The sequence below is a fragment of the Xyrauchen texanus genome, chromosome 14 (genome assembly GCF_025860055.1).
Source record: "Xyrauchen texanus isolate HMW12.3.18 chromosome 14, RBS_HiC_50CHRs, whole genome shotgun sequence".
Taxonomy (NCBI): Eukaryota; Metazoa; Chordata; class Actinopteri; order Cypriniformes; family Catostomidae; genus Xyrauchen; species Xyrauchen texanus.
The window spans coordinates 43,667,909-43,676,805 of NC_068289.1; the positions used below are offsets into that span (position 1 = coordinate 43,667,909).

Sequence of the window (8,897 nt, forward strand, 5' to 3'; positions counted from 1 at the left end):
AATGGTCTACATGTTCATTTTGAATTAGGACTACCAATATCTGTTGTACTGTAACTTACATGTGCTGGCTAGTAATGGACTACATCAGGGCTGGACTGGCCATCGGGCATTTCGGGCATTTGCCCGGTGGGCCGACGTGCTTTGTGGGCCGGTAGCCTACATACTTACAATTTATTTTTTTTATTTTTTTTTTTGTCTGAACGGCCTATAAAACTCACAAATCGTGCATACCGATGGTGATTTTTCTTCTTTTGTGGGCCGGTGTTTTTTGTTTTTTTTGCAACAGTATAAACTATTAAAGGTGGTGGATTGGCCAATTGGTCATTATCGACTCTGGGCTGGACCAATTACAGCCGAGGAGGTCAGATGCACCCTCCCCCTTCAACGGATCAGCAATCACATATCATTGCTGCTGAACAAAAATGGAGAACAAAAAACGTAAAGGAGGAGCCGAAAAAAATGAGGGCAAAAAAGAAACTTTCCCTTCAGGCAGATGCTGCCAAATGTGCTAAAATATCACAGTTGTTTGGTGGTGGCTATAGTGGAGCTTCCACTTCAGTAAAATTAGCAAGTGATGGAGGCCAGCAGCAGGTTGAAGAGGGAAAGGGGAGGCAGGAGGAGGAGAGACCCAAGGCGGCCGCCGGTCCAAGTGGCAGAACTGAACTTGAGGTAAGTTGACACACTTTTTTTAATGACGATAACACGACGATGACTAGCTAAAATGGCTGGCTGGCTCTAAGGTGACTAAAACATGACGAGAGGTTTTCGAGTTTTCGTTGACGAGACGAGGGACGAGGCGGAACGAAAATGATTATAACTAAGCAAGGGCGGAGTGGCAATCGGGAGAGTCGGGCCATGACTCGAGGCCAGGTCTGATAATAGTTATACATTGCAAGTCTTAGCAACACCATCCGGCAGCCTGGTGTGCGCCCGCTGCCCTCTGGTCAAACTGTGCAGCCTCTCTCAACCCGTAAATAAATGCATCCATCGATGATCCGAAAGTTTTGTCTGACTTCTTAAATGGTCTAGTGGTAGATATTTTGGTAACACTTTATAATAACTGCACGCTATTAATCATTAAGTAAGCAAACCGTTAATTCATCATTTATAAAAGCATTTATAGACATTAATAAGCAGTTTGTAAATACAGCTATAAATGATTTTTCTTGATTTATAAGCATATCTATAATGTGTTTAATAATTGTATTTTCATACTTTGTTAATGATTAATTAATCATTTCTAAATGAAGTATAGCATTATTTACAAACCAGTTATTTAAGAGTTGTCAGTGGTTCATAAGATCACTTAGAAAGTGTAAGTAAATGGAGTAAATTCAGGTAGTTATAAAGCATTTAGTAGTGGTCAGTTAACTATTTTTGTGAGCTCATCTAAAGTGAGGACTACTCATGCCTTGTAAAGCATTTATAAAGGAGATTTTAAGACTCAGTTATCTTCTAAACAGAAAAATGAAACAAACACAACACAGTGATACAGAACAGAGAAATTATTAACAGCATTTAAATCTCCTTTGTAAATGCTTTACAAGGCATAAATAGTCCTCACCAGGGTGGAAAATTAGCAATTAAAACATATTTTTATTGGTTACTACTTAAAACATTCCTTGTAACTGATTGGACAGCTTTTGTCAAAGAATGCTGTTGCTAAGTAACAATAATGCACTTTTGTCGAGTAACTAAATTGATTGTTTTTCAGCGCTGTGCCTCACGGACATAGCGCACGGACACGGCGCTGAACGGACCGTGACACATATAGCTGAGCTGAGGTAGGCCTAAATACAGTACAGACGAAAGGAAAATTAAAAAAATGTGGCGACATATACCCGGTGTTAAGAGGCCCGCCGCGGAGTCAGCAGTAGCTGTACAAACTGTTGAGGGCGAAGTAAATAAAAAGAGAAGGTACTTTTCAAACAAGTGGCGCATTGATGACGAAGGGAAAACGAGGGAATGGTTAGCCTACCTTCCCGTCGAACAGTCCATGCACTATACTTACTGTCGAACCTATGCGTCGTCCGAAAATGCAAACAATTCGTTCGTTAGAGGAACAACTAACCTTAAAATAGAGTCAATAAAAGAGCACGAGTCATCCAAGTCTCATATCAAGTGCACTGCCATACAGCTGGCGAAGACGGGACCCCAGGACCAAAGTGTGGCAATAAAGGCTATCTGCTCTATGCAAGCCGCGCAGTTGGACCGAATGAGAATTCTATTCAGAAACGTCCATGCGATCGGCAAAAAGGGCAGACCTTTTCGGGACTACGTTTGGATGTGCAAGTAAGTAACGTTAAATTACTAACTTGAAGTTGTGTGTTTTGTGATGGCTAGATAGCTATCGTTTTTTTAGTTTAGCGATAGTTTTAGCAGCCGCGAGGATAGGAGCCGATAGCCTACCGTGGGTGCTCCGGAGCTCGATTGCGTGTCAGTTAAACTTTTCATCTCCAACCCTATCTGTATTTGCTTTATTATCGAGCTTTATTATAGAGTTAACCCTCGTCGGCAAACGCGCTGGCGCGTTTTGCTGGATTTTTTTCAAATAGCAGCAAAATACACTTAAATACTCCATCATTTATGGTCATACAGACTTAACTAATATTAAAAAATAAACTGTAAAATAACCATGCATAAAAAAAAAGTGGCTAGTAAAAAATATAAGTGGCTGGTAAAATTGGGCATCTACCAGCTGGTGGGCAAAAAAGTAAATTTCCCACCCTGATCCTCACTTTAGATGAGCTCACAAAAATAGTTAACTGACCACTACTGCACTGTTGTGTGCCGCCATGTTATTATTTAGTGTCTGCGTTTTTCCAAACAATTTTAAATATTTTTGGACCTTGATGTTATAACTATGGTATGGTATGGGGCCACCCTACTTGTAACCTTTAATAATTAAAGGTTAAAAATAAACATATTGCATTTGGTACATTATTGTTAAATTGAAAATAATAATTATATTTCATTTATGTTTGATATTATTAAACAGTAATTAGGCAATTTTATCACTGATTATTGTAGTCTTTGGTCACCTTGTTATTGAGGAACTCCCCAAAATCTCAACAAATTGTGCCAATCCTTACATGTTACACCAGGTTGATCCATCATCACAAGCAGGGCAGGAGAGAGAGATGGAGCAGGAGAGAGAGATGCAAGAGGAGGAGAGAGAGATGGAGCAGGAGAGAGAAATGCAAGAGCAGGAGAGAGAGATGGTGCAGGAGAGAGAGATGCAAGAGCAGGAGAGAGAAATGCAAGAGCAGGAGAAAGAAATGCAAGAGCAGGAGAGAGAGATGGAGCAAGAGAAAGAGATTGAGCAAGAGAGAGAGTTGGAAGACCGGGAGAGTGAGAGCCAGGGCATAGATTACTTTGCTCGCCCTGAACCCGCCATATTACAGGCATTCTTAGATTACCACCCACAGCAGAACACCAGCAATGCAGTTGTGATGAGGGTGTTCAGCCGTAAAGATGGCACCAGCAAAAAGTGGCTTACTTATTGCAAAGAACGCCATTTATTGTTCTGCTTTGTGTGTCTGGCATTTACAAGGCGGACTGACACCAGCGCATTTATAACAGGCATGAGTGACTGGCGACATGTACATCTGCGCACAGAGGAGCATGAAAAGAACACTACACACCAGACCTGTGCTGAAGCTTTTTTCTTAAGGTGCTCAAAAGGCAACATCAGCAGCTTGTTTGCTGGCAGTCAGTTGTCAGCTCACAGAGCACAAGTGAAAAAGAGAAGGCAAGTTTTGGAGCGTATAGTGGAGGTGGTCAAAGTACTAGGGAAGAGGGGACTCAGCTATAGGCATGTGGAGAATGAGGCTGCATACACTTTGGGTGATAACACTATCGATCATGGTAACTTTCTGGAATTGATTGTGTTATTAGACAAGTATGATATGTGCCTTAGAGAACATTTGAATGACTGCATTGAGAAAAGCAAGAAGTTGCATCAGTCCAGTGGATCAAGAGGTAGAGGGTCTCTCGTCACCCTACTCTCCAAAACAACTGTCAACTCAGTGATTGATGCAATTGGCCATTTCATTCAAGAGAGCATCACCAGTGATGTCCAGAGAGCTGGGATGTTCTCTGTTCAGCTGGACACAACCCAAGACATCACAGGTTATGATCAGTGTTCAGTAATTATCAGGTATGTTACTGAGGCTGTGCAGGAGAGGCTTGTCTCCATAGTGAGGTGCTGAAGCATCCACGGGCAGTACTTTGTAAACTTGCTTTCTGGAGTTTTAGAGCATCTGAATCTGGACAAGGCCATGTGCATTGGGAATGCAACAGATGGTGCTTCAAATATGCAGGGCCAGTACAAAGGCTTTTCAGCACTTATGACTGCCCAGTCTCCAACTCATGTGCATGTGTGGTGCTATGCACACATACTTAATCTTGTGCTTGCTGACACAACACAAAGTGTCATTGAAAGTGGATCACTCTTTAATTTACTTAATGACATAGCTGTGTTCATCAAGGAGTCCTATCACAGGGTTAATCTGTGGGAGAAACAAACCCAAGAAGAGACAAGACACAGACGCCTCAGTCCAATAGGTGAGACACGGTGGTGGGCCAAGCATGATGTCCTCCAAAAATCTTTGGACATTTTGGAAAACCAGATGATGGCCTCTTCACTGATGTAGTGCTCACGCTGGAAGCCATTGAAAAGAGGGAAAAAGAAAAGCCAGCTGTTCGTGCCAAAGCACAAGGCTTTAAAGAGTGTCTCTTGAAGCATAAAACTGTCTTAACAGCACAGATATTTCTTAGAGTGTTTGAGCAAACAACTCCTCTGTCGAAGTACCTCCAGTCAACGGGGATGGACATTGTCTCTGCCCATCATATGGTGACTGCCACACAAGATAGCCTCAAAAGTATCGCCAGGGACTTCCCAACTGTGAAGGCAGCTGCAGACACATTTGTGAAACAGACAAATCAGAAACCCGAGGAGAGGGAGGACAACACAGACATGGAAGCGGAGGCTGCACTACCTGAAAAGAGAGCCAAGAAGAGAAAACGCATGGCCGGAGAGATGACTGAAGATGAGTTGCAAATCAATGCTGAGAAAACATATGAGGTGAAAGTGCACAACACCATCCTGGACACAGTTATTGAAGCAATCCACAGACGATTTGTCACAAATGGCCCTCTTGTTGCGGATTTGGCATGGTTGGACCCCAGGAAGTTTAGCCAGGTCAGAACAGTTTCTCTTCCTAGTAATGCACTTCAAAACCTCAGCACATGTCTCCTGAAATTTGACAGCAGGGCTACAGTAAATAACCTTCAGTCAGAACTGAAAAGTTTTGCTGGACAGTGGGAAAGGCTTAAGACATAACATGTAGATGACTACAGGACCAGAACAGCAAAGGATAGATCTGAAGAATGGGACCGAAGAAAGTGAAATTGTGACCAAAAGCTGTGATTCTTGCAAAAATTGCCCACTGTGCTGCTATCAAATTCTCAGGCGGTTCAACATGCTGTCTGATGCCTACTGTCTCCTTGGGCTGGCATACAAGTACCTGCTGACCCTCTCTCTCACTCAGGTTGCCTGTGAAAGAACATTCTCTACACTCAAATTCATTAAAAGCAGACTCGAAGCAGCCTGTCTGGAAACAGGCTTGAGATGTTTATGCTGATGGCCACTGAAAAGGACATTCTTATGTCATTGGACTCCGACATGGTCATTGACAGGGTAGCTGAGAAGAGTGACCTGCTGAGAAAGCTGCTTTTGTAACCTGGTGGGGTGAAATAAAATTATCAAAACATTCCTAATTATGTTTCAGTTAAGATTAAATTCAACTTTATTGTTATTGCCTAAAAGTACAGTCAAATGAATAGGTTTTGTATCTATCTTCACTTCAAACAAGTCACGTGCTCAGAAAATGCTTAGAATGTGTCCATTTTAATAGGTTTTAATGCATAAGACAGTAGATAGAATAAATATTAGATAATATAAATATGAGAGTTTTCTTACAGCCTTAATCTGTCATTGTTTCGTTTCAGACTGTCAGTCAATTTTGGAAGCCTGAAGTGGGTTCATTTTAAGTAAGTACTATATAGAATATGATTCAACCATTTCTCTAGAGTAAACATACCAGTAGTGTCATCGTCTGAAAAAATCCATTAAGTGCAAGTCTTTCTCACCCTTCAGCTGTCTGTCCTTTCACTTCTTAAAGGTTTCCATATTCCATATGTTAAGATATGTTCAGTGTTGCTGCTGTGGAAGTGTTGTGGGTGACTTTTTATTGATGCAGTGAGTAAATAGTCTTTGGTGATACAATTCAATCACAATCTGTCCTTAATAGATTTTATTATTTATCTAATCGTTGTTCCTCTCTGTCCTGTTTTTCAGGGTCTAATCATACTTTAAGAGGTTCTCTAGACCATGCAACTTTTTAAGTTCCTACGTAAGTACTACTGTATATGATTCAGCTATTTTTGTGGAATAAAGATACAAGTAGTGTGATCATATGAGCAAGTCCAACAAATGCCATTCTTTCTCACCCTTCTCTGTCCTTTTTACTTGTGTCCTGATTTTCAGGGTCCCATCATAATTTCTTAAGAAGTACTGTATATGATGTCAGTATTTTCCAACATTTTCTAAATACTGTACCAGTACTGTGTAAAATGCCATCAAAAAGTCAATTAAGTGTTATTCTTTCTCACCTTTCTTTCTCTGTCTCCTTTCACTTTTTAAAGGCTGCCATGTTATATTTTGTGCTGCCATGCTGTTTGTTGATGTGGTAAATAAATAGTTTATGAAAATACCACTAAATCTGTCATTTATTAATTTTAATATTCATTAAATTAAATATTCATCTTCTCTGTCTTAATTTCAAGTTTCCACCATGTGTTGTAGATAGACAGTTCAGGAGGAGGTTAACTTAACCAAGCAGTCTTTTGTTTTCCGCTAATTACTGTTTAGAATACCAGAATAGGGAGGATGGTGTAGGTTTAAGTTTATTAGATTGATACATATATACCAACAAGACAGTGTACATCGCTGTCAGAACAGCGTTTGTTTTCATTCAAAGGCTTTGTGGCTTTGCCAATAATACCTGGTGGGCCGGTCTCTAGTCAAAATGCCCGGGCTGATTTTTTGTCCTAGTCCAGCCCTGGACTACATGTAATTTGGATTAAATAATCAGGTTGCAAAAATCACGTTTTTGTAACTAGAGTGCATTACATTTTAAAACAAACAAAATCAAATAAAAATTATTTTTGATTAATTACATGATCACAATCTTGGCAAAATCTTAACATCCGTCGCACATTCATAAGCGCGAGAGAAACTTGTTCACAGTGGCACGCATGTTCACACGAGAACTTGTGTTGTTTATTCCTGTAGACTATGCAAGTTCTTATAAACACTTGTGCTACTGTAAACCAGCTTTTCTCAAATATCAATCATATCAAACTCACATTAAAAGGAAAGTTAGGGTGTGTACATTATGACAGAATTTCCATTTTTGGATAAAATATTCCATTAAAATATAAATCAAACATAGTTAACTCTGTAAATAATAACCCACATTTTTTTTTTTTGCCCTCTTTAATTTTGGTTAACCAGTTTAATTGTTGTCAACTTTACTTGATAAGTTCAATCGATAAGGTCCCATTTTCTAATGTAATTTGGATTGCATAGTCAGATTAAAAATATCTAGTTCTTGTAATTAGAGTTCATTACATTTTAAAATAAACACAAGATAAACATCTGATTACGGTTACCTCTCAAGACAACGGCATATACAGTATATAATGTTTTAATTTTTACAAGTAATTTTAAAAGAGCTGCCTAAAATGTATGGTCACATTTACCTTTGCACGGCAAAATTCTGCGTTGAACTGGTGAGAAAGCTGAAAAAACTCTTTTTTTTTGTTTTTGCCAAGCCTCTGTGAGACTGATGTTTTAAAGCAAAGCCTAAAATGTGTGATTTCCCTGCCTTCATGTGATTTCTGAAGAAAGCCGGTTATATCCATCTCTAAAGATTATAATTTACTTGTTAACTAGTTTACTAAAATTAAAAGAAAGGAATGTTAATTGGTGCATAGTGCACTCACAATTTGTAATTAGTTTGTCATAAGAACACATGCTCTGTCAGGACATGTACATGTACTTGTAATGAAACACTATGTAAGGCTCTTGTAAAACTGTATGACTTTATTTCTACTGTGGAACACTAAAGGAGATATTATGCACATTGTTAGCCTCAGTCACCATTCACTTTCATTATTTGTAAAAAAAATACAATAAAAATATATATATAAAAATAAATAAATAAATATAATAATAATAATAATAATAATAATAATAATAATAATAATAATAATAATAATAATAATGATGACTGAGGCTAACATTATGCATAAAACCTCCTTTTGTGTTCCACGGCCGAAAGTAATTCATACAGGTTTGGAACAACATGAGGGTCAGTAAAAGATAACTAAAAAAAATTCATTTTGGTGTGAACTACTGTAGGGCTGGTCGATATGGCCAAAAATATTATCACAATATTGTTTTTTCATATCGTACAATATTAATTTACACAATTTACAATGTACATTTCATACCATTAATGGAGGAGAAAATGCATTTCTCATGTTTGTTAGAACTCAAGAATGAATGCAAATATAACTTGTTTGTTTACAAGTAAACCACAGAGGTTGAGCTACTTTTAAAGTATACACAGTATAAGATTTAATCCTACATAAGGTTTGTTTTACCTCTCTCGATGAAATTCTTCTTTAGCTGACGTTTGTCTCCATTGAAGGACTTTCTTGTGATGCTTAACACTCCGGCTCATTAGGTGGCAGTTATGCACCATAAACTGGATTGCCAACCACCAATAAACAGCCTAACAAGAACACTTTCTTACCTGTGACAGTAC

The 8,897-nt window shown here is 38.9% G+C and overlaps 1 long non-coding RNA gene across 1 annotated transcript; it reads left to right on the forward strand.

The window, feature by feature from the left end:
* The first annotated feature begins 5,697 nt into the window (after nt 1-5,697).
* Nucleotides 5,698-6,674, forward strand: LOC127654636 (uncharacterized). The gene is made up of 4 exons (XR_007971955.1): nt 5,698-6,054; nt 6,186-6,262; nt 6,362-6,416; nt 6,551-6,674. It is a non-coding gene; the product is annotated as an uncharacterized LOC127654636 (long non-coding RNA).
* Nucleotides 6,675-8,897: the final 2,223 nt, after the last annotated feature.